Source organism: Grammomys surdaster, unplaced genomic scaffold (genome assembly GCF_004785775.1).
Source record: "Grammomys surdaster isolate TR1022 unplaced genomic scaffold, NIH_TR_1.0 267, whole genome shotgun sequence".
NCBI lineage: Eukaryota > Metazoa > Chordata > Mammalia > Rodentia > Muridae > Grammomys > Grammomys surdaster.
Window position 1 is genome coordinate 3,870,489 of NW_021604708.1, and position 17,172 is coordinate 3,887,660.

The 17,172-nt window shown below is 38.5% G+C and overlaps 1 pseudogene; it reads right to left on the bottom strand.

Annotated features, from left to right (window-relative positions):
- Nucleotides 1-16,044: 16,044 nt before the first annotated feature.
- On the bottom strand, nt 16,045-16,943 carry LOC114628366 (annotated as a pseudogene).
- Between the last annotated feature and the right edge of the window lie 229 nt (nt 16,944-17,172).

Here is a 17,172-nt window from a genome sequence, read left to right on the forward strand (position 1 = left end):
ATGAAATGTGTTAGAAGCCTCAAAATTTCATAAAAAACATCATACTAATTGGAAAGGCTTAAAGAGGAAAATTTCCATCACTTAGCAACAAGCTAAAGAAACAATTTTTAAAACTGTCTTACATGTTCTCTGAACAAACAAATTCTGTTACCTGCTGGTAATAACCCTAGGGGTACCAAAAGAAATGACATCTGGCAGATGGATGTTTCCCATTTTGGAGAATTTGAAAAACCATACCATTGACCCATACTCAGGGTTTCAAAAGACAACTGCTTTAAGTTCTGAATAAATTGATAGTGTTATTATACACTTATTAGAAATACTGACAATTATGGAGATACTTGTACAAATTAAAACCAACAATGCTTCCTCATATGTACCCAATAAAATGAAGCAGTCCTTTACATACTACAATATAAAGCATGTTACTGGTATATCACCCAATCCCACAGGACAAGCAGTTATACAAAGAGCCAATTGTACCTTAAAAGAGATGCTTATTAAATAAAAATGAAGAGAGAGAAAAAAAACAAGGACAGAGTAAATAATGCCTTATTAACTTTAAATTTTCTTAATGTTGGTGAAAAGGGAACAACAACAATTCTGAGACACTGGGTTATTAGAAAAGCTGAAAAACTATGCCAATCAATATACTATAAGAATGTATTGACGTTAGAATGGAAACCTGCAGTAATTTTAAGATGAGGGTGTGGTTATGCTTATGTATCTACAAGGAATGAGAAAATATGGTTACCAAGAAAACTTATATTAGATCTTACCAGGTAAAATCTATTATCAGCTGAGACATGGATATCTTCACAAAATAAATAATCACAGGTGATTCTCACAGACTGTCTCAGTTACTGATTTCTCTAAAATAAGCATGCACAACAACTTCAAAAAGGCTACCTAAATGATCACAAAAAGACTGAACAACACACAGACTTGACAGACAACATATAAAATGGACCGACAACACACAGACTAGACAGAAAACATCCAAATCTAAGCCTACAGATGATTCTCTGGCATTGGTTCACCTTGCTTTCTTTTCTGGTCTTCATTTGTTATGACATTAAAAAGAAAAATGTTCTAGCTGCTTCTTGCCACTTCAGCAGACTCCTACTAATCAGTGGAGCCTTGAGGTTTCTTCTGGATTGAGTTGCTGATTTGTATTTAGCGTTTTGCTAGTAAACTGGATTGCTGGCAACAAAGATTGGAATCAAAGAACTACTTCTAAACAGGTTCACATTCTCCTTGTTCTATTAATTATCTTCTTCCCCTACCTTTGGTCAGTGGGCTTTAAGAGAGGTTGAAACATTTAAGAACCCTTATTAAAGTATGTTTTGAAAAATATAAGCCTACATAAAATTATTATACAAATTGATTGCTAATATTTTTTGCAACCAAACAAAAAATAAATATTTACTATTGTAAAGTAGAAACATGACATACCCATATATTTACAGGGATCTTTACCAGATGTAATAAAAATATTATTTTAAAGTAAGATACAAATATGTCTGTAATAATTCCAGAATGTTATGTTCAAAGTTTATAAGTTAAATCTCAGTAAGTATTTTTCAGAATGGGTTTGTCTGGTATCTGATAACTAGAGCCATATTCTCTACCTAGCATCTTACTGTGTGATCTTATTGAAGAAATTTTCAATTAAGGTAGAATCAGATCCTTTTGTAGTTCTTTGGTGACAGAGAGATGGATGTTTTAGACAGAGCCAGGATACCAACCAAGGACAACTACAAACAAGCCTTGCCTGCTTCAAGCTCATTCATTTATCTGTAATGAAAAAAAAGAGGAATCCACACTTTTATCAACATGGCAATTATAAAATGATATAAAATGAAACTATACTGTACATTCATTATCTGATTACCACAGAATCTACAATCCATATTTCTGCAGAGAATCTTCATGTATCTAATATTTGTAACTGGAATCAATGGGTTCTAGTGACTGAAATTGCATGATACATGTCATTTCAGAGGGCATTTTTATTCTTTACCATTCTTTCACAATTACATGAATTCTTTTCTGTATATGTATGATTATGATGCGTTCAGGTAGCCTGAAATAGGCTTTTTGTACTTACATTATCATGTTTATGAAATATCTTAAAATGTATAACACTGATGAAATTTTCAAATAAGAAGTCTACCTGTGGCAAAAGATCTAAAATAAGAGTTCTCCATTAAAAAAGAGAGATAAGCTAGTGTAGGGATGATATTTAGTAATTGGTGCCCAGTCCAGCTTGTCCCCAGGCAGCTGTCATGTTCCCACTGTTCCTTGGCTCTGAATGGGGCTCCAGCTAGCTAGATGTGAAGGCCCTGGCACCTACAAGATGCCAGCTCGTGTATCTACAAAGCTTAGCTGAACCCCGGACAATATCTGCCATCCTCACAGTACCTGGTAGAAATGAGACTTTTAAAGCTTAATGATTATCTAAAGGATTTATATATTTAGAAATGTCCAATGAACAAGATGCCCACACAATTAGAGTTGTTACCCAATATCTAACCTTTTGATAGAAGTTGCTACAGCTTTCTACCCATCCATGGTTTTCCATGGCTGCTCCCTCTCCCTTCCCCTTCCTCTCTTCTTCTCCCAGCTCCACCTCCTCTTCTACTGCCTAATCACCAAGCTCCACTGTGAATATAAAGTAGCAGAATAAATATCCTGCTACACACTAGTTCTTTTGATAAACTTTACCAAATTTATCCTCATACATCTTCCAACTAGCATCACAGTACTGAGAAAATCAGTTTCACAATCTGCAATTAAAACCACTGCTCCAGGGTGCCTCACTGGAGAAAGAGATTTTGTGCTCTCTCTCTTCTCTCTCTCTTCTCTCCTCTCTCTTCTCTCTTCTCTCTTCTCTCTCTCTCTCTCTCTCTCTCTCTCTCTCTCTCTCTCTCTCTCTTCAAGACTGTGAGTCATAGTATTACTATCTAAGAATAAACACATGCTTAAATTTATTTGGCAGGATTTTGTCTCACCACACTACTGAAGAAATTTCATCAAGTCAAGTTGAATAACTTTTCCAGACAGGGCCCTACAATTAAAGCTGAATCATCAAAAGGTTATGTTGAATAAGACTCCTGGGTGAAAATTTCATGTTACTGCCAGCTTGTAGCCAGTAAGGGTATCTAGCAGAATCCTGGGTGCTTCTAGAAGAGTGCGTAGGAGAGAGCTGGGATCCCACTGGAAGACTTTAGGGCATCTGTGACCCCAATGACTTAAGGCATCTAAGGAAATGTAGTGGTTTGAATATGTTTGGCCCAGGGAGTGGCACACTTAGGAGGTGTGGCCTTGTTGGAGTAGGTATGGTCTTGTTGGGGGAAGTGTGATGGACTTTGAAACCCTGCTCCTAGCCATGTAGGAGCCAGTCTTCTCTTATTTATCTTCGGAGCAAGATGTAGAACTCTCAGCTCCTCCAGCACCAAACTTGTCTGTACACTGCCATGCTTCCTGCCATGATGAAATGTGATTGGTATGAACCTAGCCTTGTTGCCAGGTTTGGATCCAAGTGGCTTCCTCACTCTAGAAATGTCAATCACTGCCTTTCAACTTCTCTTCTAACAAAAGTGTAATTATCTCTTCTACTATTGCACCTTAGAAATCATTATAGTGTCATATATGTCTACATATAATGAAACATGCTGCAGAGATTAATAACAAATCCATAACCATTACTAGGTTTGGAATAATCATTAAATATTTACTTAGAGGTCAGAATCTATAGAAATCCCTATAATCTTTTCACCTCTATTCCTGATGGAAAATATTGAATGTGTTTACTGGGTGTTTGTCTAGGAATTCCTATCTTTCTAACTCTCTTCTTTTCTCCAAACATTAAAGATCTGAGTCCTATTTGAGATCAGCTTCTAGGACAAATCATAAGTGATTTCTTTTTTCTAACTGAAGTGAAAAATCACAGGGAGGTAGAGATAACTCATTCTTGTGAAATGCTTTAGAAGACTAGTTTAAATGACATGATTTCTATTTACACAGACAAGAAAAACACATGAGTTTTACCCCAGAAGCCAAGGTACATTAGTGATATATTCCATATCAATTAAAAAATAAGATTATTGCTCTTTGTTGCTTGTATTGGGATAAAATTAAGATGACCTGTTTCATGTTCACAGCTTGAATCCTTCACAGAACGATTTCTCAAGACAGAAATGACAATTGTTAGCCTTTGTTGTTTATATGTCCTCTTAAATGCAGTGATTAACTTTTGCTTACAAGTGTCTATAACATTATGTTTTAGAATCAGAAAACTTTAACAAAAAACTGTCCAGCTCATCATAAATGTGCACAGGATGTGTCATCTGAAGGGGGATCTAGTAGACTGAGGATGACAAATATGACTTTGTCTTTTCCCTATTCTCTCTTCCTTGTTAAAAACAAACAAACAAACAAACAAACAAACAAACCAAAACATTAGATTACAATCCTAAAGCTAGCCACCAAGGTCCATTCTGTTATTTGGCCACTTCCTCCTACTGAGGCTGACTACCAAGGTCCAGCAATCTAAATATTGATGTCCAGCAATCAATGCCCCCCTTTGCCGCTCTAATTAAGCTGCCTAATCAAAATTAAACATCTCATCCTAACAAATGATTTCCTCTTTTATCTTTATAAACTGGCATTTGACTATGGGTGAAGTCTGTCTCCTCTCTAACCAGAGGCAGATCTTTGTCCCTCCAGGTCAAATATTCATTTCCACTTCCCTCTCTTTTGTGCCCTTCCCCTTTTCTCTGGTCTTCTATCTCCTGTCTTTGTCTCTTATCACCAAACCTTTGTCATTCTGGGGCAAATACATTTCCTTTGACCTAAACACTTTGTCTTCTGTCAATATCATTTCTTTCACCAATGTGCTGTAAAAGAAAACACTTGCCAGTATTTGAAATGCACCAAAAAAGAAAAGTACAAATATTATAATCACTGATGATAAGTCAGAGTCAAATGTAGATGTATTTGGAGACTGAAAACCTAGTGCTTTGTTTTCATTTCCTCTTGCCGTTTCTGTGACCAGCTTGCAGGTTGGCCTATGGAACCCAGGTTGGCCTTCAACATGAAATCTTCCTGATCTATCAGGCAGAAGTGTGTCATCCTGCCTGTCTCAAAAGGTCTTTGCTTGTTTCACTAATTTCATGTGTATGTGCATTTTGTATACACATATGTTTGTTTACCACACACATGTCTGGTGCCTGTGGAGGCTAGAAGAAGACATCAGACCCCATAGAACTATAGATTTAAATGATTGTGAGGTATAATGTGAGTGTGGTAACATATCAAGTGCTCTTAACCATTGAGTTGACTCTCTAGACCCTATCTCAAAGTTTTGATTTGTTCTTAACTTTTTTCTATATATTGATAACCTTTTTTTAAAAAAGGCAAGATGATAACCTTCAGCAAAGACCTACCCAGAGCTCTGTCATGACTCCAGCATGAGGATGGACAGCATTTTCTCAACACTTCTGTCTCATTTCTGAATCTTTAAGAATTTGTTTCCAATGATCTTCCTAGACCCAGGGACCAGACCTGTCAGGGTTAAAAGGAAAGTGGAGGACTCAAGGCTCACAGAGCTTCTTAACTACTTCCTTGCTTAGAGAGAGCTTCAGCTTTAATGACTCTCTTCTGGCACAGCTGAAGGGATGAAGATCTTAAGTCCTTGTACTCATCTGAAACCTCTGTGGTGCAGTGAGGCTCTAGAGCAGCTCTGGGAAGGTGTGTGGGACTCTTGGCTGCCATCAAGTTCAGCTCACTTCAGTATTTATGTTGTCACAGTGTCAGGGAGAAGGAAGGCCACTGCAGGGCCTCAGTCCCTGAAGCACAGCTTCCTTCTCTCCTACACTTACAAAATTTGTTTTGCTCAGAAGTTATTTCCAGGTTAGTTAGTTTAATTATTTTGAGAGGTAGGATGAGAGGCGAGAAAATGATCAACTAATCAAGTTTTGTGTACTGAGCTTCCCTCATCTCCAGTCTGAATTTTACCTTCCCAAAGTGTCAGGTTCTGAACTGGCAGGGGACCAGCTTCTCATAGGCCCAGTCCCTTTCTTCTCTTTCTTAAATTCCTTGTTAGAGAGGAGTAGAATAAATGATGCTCATCACTTGGGATTCTTCTCCCTATGCATGTCACAAACAGGATATACTTATGATCCCTTATTTTACCTGCATCTATCAATAGTGAAGGACTTTGCTGGCACTGAGTTTTTTTCTTTCCTGTACATTAATTATCTTATGGAACTTGAAATATCAATGTCCCTCTTCCATCTCTGACCTTATTCCGAAAGCAATCTTTACTCACTGTAAAATTCCAAGGATACTTGCAAAACTTCTGTGTGCCCAAGAATTGTCTTATGTAGTTTTCAATCTAGTTCCTAGAGGACCTTCCTATTCCAAATGCAAAATTATGTAAATAAATTTGTAGGCCTGAGATTAGAAGTTATGAAATCATTGTTTTGTTCTTGAATAGAAAGTAACACTGGTTTGCCTTGGGAGATGAGTTCAAGGTCACTTGTCTTACTCTGTGCCCTGCTTGATGCTCTCTCCATACATGCAGCTGACACATGACAGAAACTGAAAATGCTTCTCTGCATATGAAGGAACATCTTTGAGAAAAATCAGGATTTTAATACTCTCTATTGAATGGGGAATCCACGCACAGAGAAACTAAGCTGTATGTTACCTATGGCAGGGTAGGTAAAAAATGAAAATAAAATAATTGACTATGGTGTAGCAATCATTGACCTCTGTTGTCTTTGTTATCTGTTTAGAAATTTTCTAAATATCTTTCATCTTTGAAATACAAAGAAAAATATAACAGTTTAAAGTTTGTAGTACTCTAACTGGTCTATTCAGTAAGAGAAGAAAATATCAGGAAGAGAGTCCTTCATGCAGCTTCCATCTGGGAGGACTTCTGTAGAGAGAATTGGTCATCTGTAGACAGAAGGCACAATGGCAGAATTCTTGGAGCAAAAATCATGTAGCCAAAGGGCCATCTATGATGTTCTAAAACGGGGCATCTCTCAGATTCATTATAATTAAAAAAAAACATCAGTTTTGTTTTGCGGGTTTTTAATACAAAAAATCATCATCATTACTTTTATTAATCTCTGGTGTATTCATATTACTTGTGTATTTTCTTTTCACATTTAAGTCCCTACATTGCTGGAGCATTCATTTCTTCTAAACAAAGACTCTTAACAACTCTATTATTAACATACATTTTATTTATTTATGTGTTTGTCAACTTCTTCATCAACAAACATAGAGAATGGCCAACAAAGGGAAAGAAATGTGCTAGAGAACATGTCTATAGTTTATTAGTCTACTTTTGTTATAATAATACTTGAGGAGAGAGTTAATACTTAACTTCATAAAGAAAAGAAGATTATTTAGATAGTTGTTCAAGGACATGGTTCTCACCATTATCTGTATAAGGACTTAAATAAGTACATTGCTGTTGATGACAGGAACCGAGTGAACATTTTGAATTGAAAAAAAAATAGTTTTGAGTAGTAGTAATCTAGAAAACATACAAGACTCCAGAATAAAGGATAGAATCATTTGTCAAATATCTGCATGATTGCATTCACCATGACTTCCAAAAAATTAAGGAAAGGTGTGTGTCATCAGAGCTGTGTGAAGCCTCTCTGGAGAGGCAAGTTTCTTCTCTTACAGTGCCAGGGCTTCAGCCTTTCCTTTCCAGAGGTGAGACTGACTCCTGGACAAAAGTTAATTCTTTGGGTTTATTGTATCAATACTCTGAGAGTTAAATAGAGAGGACAAATGTCTCACTTTAAAGTGACTGCTCTGCTGAATGCAATGCACACACTGTACTGATAGAAGACTCCAGGGAAAGTCTGCAGCACAGGGGTCCTGGAGGACACTGGGTCATGGCACTTTCTGGATGATCCCTGTTCAGTGTTAACAATTTGTTAGTGAGGTATTTAAACATCCGTGTGCCCACAAGGCCCTGTCCTGGACCACACTTTCTCCAGACCTATAATGCATCATTTGATTTGAGAGAGCCTGTTTGCCAGAGTTTCTTATGGTAATTATTTAAGATCTAACATGGTTAGAATTGTCCCACATTGTCCTCACTAGTTACCTAGCAGATCTGAAATCTGGCAACATTAATCAATTAGTGAGCAAATTAACGACCAATATTATTTCATGTTACCCTACGTCTGGGGACTCTTTAGTAAATCTAGTGAAAAAAAAATATGGCTTTAAGAAAAATCAGACACATTTTGCCTATTCCCATAAGTTTCTGCCACCATTGCTCTGACATATTTTCTAGACAGTACATTGTAGGTCAAGGTTTTGAATCTGGGTTTGTTTCCAAGTTACTCTTTCTTAAGTCTGGATTAGCATATTCCCAGACCAAAGAGTTAGGGTTATTTGTTTGTTTGTTTGTTTGTTTGTTTTACATTTTTATAAGTGCTTTTCCTGAACATATGTGTGTGTGTGTATGTATATGTATATATGTATATGTATATATACGCACCACCATATGGATGCCTAGTGCATGGAGGCTGAAAGAAAGCATAGAATCTTCTAAAACTAGAGTTACAAGAGGTTGTGAAACATGTGAGTGCTAGGGAACCAACGTGAGTCTTCTGCCAGATTATCGAGTGCTTTTAATTGCTAAACCATATCTCCAGCCCCAGTAGCAAGTATCATTATCCTTTCCATCCATATTGATAACCAGCATGGCTGAATCGAACCCAAATTTGCACAAGAATTAGTTCTGTGAATTTATTTGTTTCATAAAATTTCCTTTGTCTAGTGCTCATATGTTCTCCACACCCTGTCTAGACATGTAAGTATCATTTTGTTATGGTAGTCTCTTTATTCCTCTCAGACACAGCTTATCTATGGGATTTCATAGTTTATATCAAAGCTGTATACACATGAAGTTAATTATGTATATCTTTTATTTTAAAAATTCAACAAAAAATACAGGCAATAAACATTCTGAATATAAATGTCAGTTGAAAAATTGATTCCTTATTCTTGTCCCTTACCCAGTCTTTCCATAAAGACTGGAAACTCTGTGAACACACTTGCAGTCTCTGGAAAAAATGGCCCTTCTCCACAAAGATGCCTTTAACAGAGCTGGACATTGTTAAAATGTTTCAAATACACATGAGTGTCTCAAAAGCCCACAAGAGCTGATGCAGGATTTGTTTGTTTGTTTGTTTGTTTGTTTGTTTGTTTGTTTTATGAGAGTTTCAATTCTTGACCAGGGAACAATTTTGTATTCCTGTTTTGGCTTAACTGCCAGGTGCTATTTGGTACTCCTTCAATGACTATTGAGATCTTTGCATTTCTCCTCAGGTAGGATGGGCAGTGACCTATTGGATAGCTTTGGTGAACAGCTCTTTGCTACTTCTTGGCCACCAGGGCACTGCACACACAGCAAAGACAGGAGCCTCCCTGAAAATTATGCAGCAAAAGATGACTGGAAGACTTGTGGTTAGTGTGCTTTTGGACTCTCTGTGTCCTCTGGGTCCAGAGGCTTTGGAGCTCTTAGAGACCCAGTACCCTATAACATGACAAAGCTGCAGTATATGGGCTTCAGCAAACACCTCACCTCCCTGTTTCTAGTCCCTATTCTCTATGTCTTCATGTGGTTGCTTTTAGCATTTTGTCTAAGCTCTACCCCAGTTACCTGGCAAGAGCCAGGTATACTTGACTCACTATAAAAGGGGCTTCTTGCCCTATCCTATCTCTCTTGCTCTCTTGCTCTCGCTCTTGCCTTCCTGCTCCCACTCCCTCCTTATTCCCCTTCCCCCTCTCTTTCCACATGCTCATGGCCTGCCTTTCCTTCCCTTCTCCTTCTCCTTCTCCTTCTCCTTCTCCCTCTCCCTCTCCCTCTACCTCTACCTCTACCTCTACCTCTACCTCTACCTCTACCTCTACCTCTACCTCTACCTCTACCTCTACCTCTACCTCTACCTCTACCTCTACCTCTGTGGGGAAAATTTAAAGGCCACCTCAGCGGTGGGGCCCCGGAGGGGCTTCCACGGCTGTGGCAGGTCCCACATTCGGGAAAAAATCTTATGGCTCCAGAAGCCTGGAGGCCTTGGTGGCGGAGGGCCCAATCACGAGGAAGTCCTTGGTTCCAAAAAGGTTTATTGTCATGGCGGATGATAGATGGATCTAGGCATACCCCCCCAGAACTCAGGGCAGTCCCGAGTTATATAGGGAGGGAGAAAGGGGGAGGATTTGGGGAGGATCTGGGGAGGCATGTTTAATTTGCTCTGCCCTCTGGCCTTCATTAGTATGTAAATCCCTAGGGCCTGAGGCCTATAGCCTGGCCTATGTGACTGACTGAACAATGTAATTCTATGGAGACCGTGACTGCTTTTCAGGATCCTGGGTTCTGGGGAGCGCCAAACTCCTGCCGGTTCTCACACGGAATCCCACCCAGAATCTGCAGAGTCTCGGGGTTCTAGGCACCTGCTCCACCATGACCCAGGATACCCTTATGCAGTCCTACATACATCTGCCTCTCCCTCTTCCTCTCCCCCTCCCCTTCCCTCTACTTCTCCCCCTTCCTCTCCCCTCCCCCTCCCTCTCCCTCTCTGTCTCCCTCTCCCTCCCCCTCTCCCTCTCTCTGTCTGTCTTTCTCTGCCTCTACTATCCTCTTGACTCCCCTCCCCATGCCCTGAATAAACTCTATTCTATAAAAAAAGGGATACCTCAGCATTGGCCCACTGAAGCACCCCCATTGTCCATACCTCACCACACCTCCATAGAACATATCACCCCTCTCTTTATCTTTTTGTAAACATATCAAATACCAAGTGCTTGAACAGCAATCTTGAGGATGGAGCCCTAAAATCTAGAAGCATGGCAGCAATGCAGGTACAAGGTGACCTAGCAAATGCCACATTTTCTGTGTATGAGCTATATGCGTGAACTGATGTAGGAGCCAGGTACCATGGTATACTGTTCTTGAGCTATTTACAGATCACCTAGCTCAGAACTATCACTCTTGATTGGAGCTAGATTTCTAAACCAAAATGGCAATCTCTGAAAGATAACATTTTTGCCGTGTTTTCTAATTTATTTTGTAACCACAATCAATGTCTTGAATCTGTTTGGAATTGTCATACAGAGTTTATTTTTACATGTTCTTTAGTGATTGGTATCCAGCAATGCCAAGCATTTATGAGCTGTAGTGAATTGGCTTTTCTTCCTGCTCATTTCCATTTTGTGAGCAAACTTCAGATAAAGTATGCTTTCTCTAATCTTTCTAGTTCACTTGATCATTGGTTTAGAATAACCTCTTGCACATAGTAAGAGCTTTGAAATAAGGAGAGGAGTCAGTGATCATGAACATACAGTAGAAGGAATAAAAAGACAGGAAACGTTCTGGGGATTCATACATGAGTAAAAATTTCTCTGGCACATGGGAAAAAATTTCTAATTCCAGGTGACTGCATGCCCTCCTGTGATTCCTGATGAAGGATGCAGCAAACTAAACTGCATGATAGGAATGGTGGGATAGTAAGCATCCCTGCCCACTTCCTAGAGCCTGTCTTCAATTATCTAGTACCAGTTATCTGCAAAAAATTAAATCTATTATCTTAGCATATTTATTGCTGTGTGTCTTATTTAGGGTTTTACTGCTGTGAACAGATACCATGAGCAAGGCAAGTCTTATAAAAATCAATGTTTAATTGGAGCTGGCTTATAGGTTCAGAGATTCAGTTCATTATCAAGGTGGGAGCACAGCAGCATCTAGGCAGGCATGATACAGTCAGAGCTGAGAGTTCTACATCTTCATCTAAAGGCTGCTAGTGGAAGATTCATTTCCAAGCAGCTAGGGTGAGGGTCTTAAGCCCATGCCTACAGTGACACACCTACTCCAACAATGTGCTGCCTCCTAATAGTGACACTCCCTGGACCAAGTGTATACAAACCATCACATTGTGATACATTAGAATGGTAAAGCATAGCTATTTCTGTGTGTATAGCATTATATCATAAATATAATGGTGTGAAAAAAATCTTATTTCTCAGGGGATACAGCAGGGCTTAGCAACACAGATATCCCTTATGATCAGGACAAGGAGGTTGAGAACAGCATAACTAAATACTAACAACCCTTTAATTTTGGGTGTTGCAGTGTGTGGTTTGAGCTTTCTTCCCAGAGTCGTCCTGGGACTGATGGTGACAGCCTGGACCATGCTGAGAGACAGGTGGTACAGATGGAGAGGCCACGGACAACCCTTTCTAGATAAATTATAGTTTACAATTAGGGAGTTTCTGAAATAAAAATCTGTGGTCATATTTCTGACCCCTATGCAATAAATAATGATTATGTTTTAAAAAGACAAGTGGATGAGAATCACATCTATGTTATTATTCTCAGGACCCATGATGAAAGTCTATGTATGTCTCAGAAATAAGATGTTCTCTAAAATCTCCAAGTCCAAAACATAAAATTATTCTCCAGTTGATGTCACTCCAAATCCTTATCCCCACAACTAGGACTCACGTTTTTAGAAACACAAGCAAGTATCGTTTATACCTGTGGAGATTCATTTTTTAGAGAAAAAAAACACAGCATATTACATCCTGTATGGAATCATCCTTCAAGTAAATATTGACCTAGCAAAAATTGTAGCCTCTCAAAGAAGTATAATAGTTGCTCAAATGGGGCTTCTTCCCTGGAAAATTTATGTCTCCAATCTGAGTTGACCTTGGCAATGAGAAACACATAATTTATTTAGGTAGTATAGTGGGTAGCATTTCTCCTTGTCATGAGTGGGAAGGTGTGATTAATTTTTGTTCCCTATATTCTCATACATGGGATCATATTAATGGTACTCCATCCCCAACACACATACTCACATCCACACACATACATACACACTACTAAGTGCTTTCACTGACTATTCACTAAGAACTTTTTCCCAAGGAAACTTAACTCTTAACTTTGGCATTGTTTCTTTAGACTCCCAACAAGGCAACCTACCATTCCTTAGGTTAGTCAGCTGTTTTATCAGTCAGTAATGTTTCACACTATAAAAAACAAGAATCCAAGTACCATGCCATAGTTTGTATAACGTTTCACATGCCATCCATTTTCTGTCTTCTCATTCTGTTTAGAGTTAAAAAGTGGACTAAAGTATAAAACATTCATTTTGCTTCCATTTTACAAATCACAAACAGTTTTACCAGAGGACCTAAGTCTGCTTTCTTCCATTTTAGCATTCTCTGCTGCTCATCAAATTTATCTGTGAATCACTTTCAGCTTCTCCTGAGCAAGTGTAACACTGACACTTACAGTGTGACAAGGGTGCATGTGATAATCTCTTCCTGATATGATTCCAGCCATGATCTTTCATACCTCAGTACTGGCGACAGGTCACACATGTGTCTCCTACAATTCCTCTGAAACCTTAGTACTGTACTGTCTGTTAGTCTGCTATATCAGCCCCTTGGTGCTGAGAAGACCTGAGAGATGTTTTAGTGTGCCAGTTACTTTGAATACATCCTTCATGGAATGCTTTAAAAACAGATTATGCATAAATCAGTGTGTGTTATGGTTGTACTATCCTCTTGAAGAACATAGATCCAACATGCACAAAAAAAAAATACTCACCTGCTTCATGCATTCTCTTCACTTTTGCCTAAGTGCTCTATTAACATCTTTAGGAGGAGGTTTTTACCATAAAAATGTAGGTAAAGAAGGATGGGTCTGGAGAAACTGGACATTAGTTGCAGAAACTTCATGGCATTTTGGTGTGTTGTTGTGGTTGTTTTTCTTTCTCAAGATTTTTGTCTTATTTTATCCAATCTTCTCTGATGTCCAGTGAGAAGTATAAACTAGCAACTCTATGCTCCCTTCTGAGTCTAGACCATCTTTCTTGATGTTCTATTAAAAAATATACATTTCCTATCTACCATTTGTTTGATTTTTAAAATTAGATTTAAAGTTTATTTTGTATATCCCTGCATGTGTCCATGTGTGTACCTCAGCATGCATGTGGAGGTCAGAGGACAGCATGTGGGAGTCAGTTTTCTTCTTCAGAGACAGATCAGGCTGTCTGGGTGTCAGCAGGTGCTTTTACTCACTGAGTCATCACTCCAGCCCTCTGACTATTCTTAATGTTGAACAACCTCTCCATCACACAGATTAAACACATCTTTCTTCATTCCTTCTGTGTGTTCTTATATCACATCCTTTTGAATCAAATTGAACAGAGTGACTTAGGTGTTGATTTGTCTGGTCCTTTACGACAAACACTTAGAAAGGGCTTTAACATAAGAGCTATGAGAATAACATGAACAATAGGTGTTACGTACAGATAAGTCACATTTACATCAGAAAAACAAGAAGATGGATGGATGGTAAAAGATCTGCTCCTCTTCCAGAGAACTCTACTTCCTTACCCCACACCCACATCATAGGACTCAAGGCAGCTGGTAGCTCTAGTTCTTTAGGTCTTAAAATTCTCTTCAGGCCTGTATGGGCACCTGTACAAATGTGGCATATACAAACACATACACATAAATAAAAAGAAATATATTAGAAGAAATAAGCTATTTTAATAACACAGTGTAATACACATCACTTACTTAAAAGTTCTGTATATATACTGTGCATGCCTATGCAAAAGTAAATGCCTATTCATGTTGAAAAGTACACTGATAATGAACTCACAATATTTATAAGGGTTCTAGTTTGATGTGACACATAATTTTTAAAACATAAAGCAAACCCCTACCACTAACTATGCTACAAAATCATGTTCATTAATTATGTCAGTATTTTTATTATTTGTCCCTCAAATTATGAAAACCATTTCAATAACAATGAATAGATCCCATATAAGAAATTAAACAGGAAATGCTTCATTGAACTGAATGTAGAGTCAGATCCTTTTGCTGTTCTTTGGTGATACAGAGCTTCAGGGTGCTGTGCAGAGCACCTGACATTAACAAAGGGCAGCTATAATTAAGCCTTGCTTGGCTTCAGTCACACTCATTGATTCATTTTGAAAAAGACAAATGCACATTTTAAAATCAACCTAGAAACTACAAAGAGATATAAAATGAAACTTTACTGTGTGCTTGTTATCTAGTTTATCCCATATCTGCAGTCTTTATTTCTACAGATAACCTTCTAATATATAACATCAATGAAATGTTTCAGGTGCTGTGACTGGTGAATTGAGATCCTATTGACTGAATGTGCTGTACATGTCATTCTTTCACAGTCTTGTAAACTATTATCTATGCATGGATAGTTACATATACTTACAGACACTTTGAAGTAGCCTAAGATAGTACCATGGTATTAACATATAGCAAGAATAATGTAAGGTAAAAGAAGAAAAAAATATAGACTAACATGATTACCTCAGTATGAATTTTGATAAAATTTACGGACTTCATCTGCATGCTTCCCATCATGCTGGTAGCAAAACACATTTTACAAATCCCAGTTAAAATGATTTTTTCAATGCTGGACAGATGGCTTAGGTGCTAAGAGCCGTTGTTGGGCTTCCAGGGAACCCAGGTTCAATTCACAGCAAACACATATTGCTTCAAAACCATCTATCAAATCCAGTTTGTCACATGGAATTTGATGATATCTTCCAGCCTCTACAGACCTCAGGCATGCAAATGCTACACAGTCAAACTATTCATGTAGGCAAACTATTCATACAGTAAATTAATACAAAAATCAAAATGTTAAAAAAAATAGTAACCTGTAAAAAGAGTAGCCAATGGAGAAGGAAATTTGTAAATCATTGTAATTTGTTAAGATTATACTCAGTGCAAGGCTTCAGTCACCAAAATTATTGTTTGAGAAAAACACATGCTTAAACTGCTGTGTGACATTTTGTCTTGCCCACAATATTGCAGAACAGAGAGTTTTTACTCACTTGTTGAACATATAAATGAGAGACACATTTTCTCAGTTTCTCCATCTGAGCATGCCAACATTCAATCAGAAGCCCATCCCTGTGAATCAGCACAAGGGGGCTAAAAGTTGCATAAACAAGGGTCAAAAGTTCTCGAGTATTTACCATGAAAGTATTGTCCCTTGAGGAGAGACTTAGAAACAGAGAAAAGGCACAATCTGTCCAGTAGAAGAAAACAAAACAGAGCATCAGAAGGAGGACACTCTGAGCAGCTCTCAGCTCAGGGGGAGTTCTGTAGAGAAGCTTGGAGTTCTGAAGGTAGAGGACATGCTGGTGATGCTTGTGGAGAAGAAACACCATGTAGCCACTGGCCCCTCCCATGGCACCCTGGCACACTGTATCTCTCAGGACCATGAGAGGGAGAAAAATCCATTTTATTTTCTGACTTGGTAACATAAAATAACAATAGTTGTCATCAGTTTTAAGTTGTGATACATTCAGTCTTGTATTTGTAGAGGAATGAATTAGGTTCACACATATTAAACCATTGAGTATCCAAAAGAATGAGAAGAATGAAAGGATGTGCCATGCAGACTTTGGCCTGAGCCTCTTCCACCCAGATGCTCTGGGACTGATGATGATGGCCTGGACCACAGTGAGGAGACTGCTGGTGCAGATGGAGAGGCCATGGGCTACCCTCTCCAGGTAAACAATGATCTTACAGCCTAAGTTATCTAGGAAGTTTCTCAAACCAAAAGCTACAATGGTCTTTGGCAATCCTTTTGTAAGAAGAATTAGAATGTTTGTAAAAACCATATGGATGAGAATGAGGTATATGGGTTTCTTCTCAGGGCCTCCCCACCAATTGAACATATAATTAGGAGAAACTGACAAGTTCCCCAGTATGCCAAGCACAGTGATGAAGAGAAAAATTATTTTCTTAATAAACTTCAAAACCATTTCTTCCTTGTATACAGGAGGTAAATATATTTTAAAGAAAACATCAGTAATGATAGACATGGATCTAAACAGTACATTTTGCATAATAGCATTTTCTGGTGTTCAAGAGGCAGTGATGGATGTATGGTGCAGAAGAGGTATCAGAAACTCCCGTGCCTCTTCCTATGGACTCTTGTGTTATTGTATGCTGACAGGGGTTTGGTTGTTAGGAGCCATGTCCGCCATAGCAAGATGGCGCCGGTTTCCTGCTTCCTGGTTCTTCTTGCGAGCCTCTGCAGATGCTATGGTA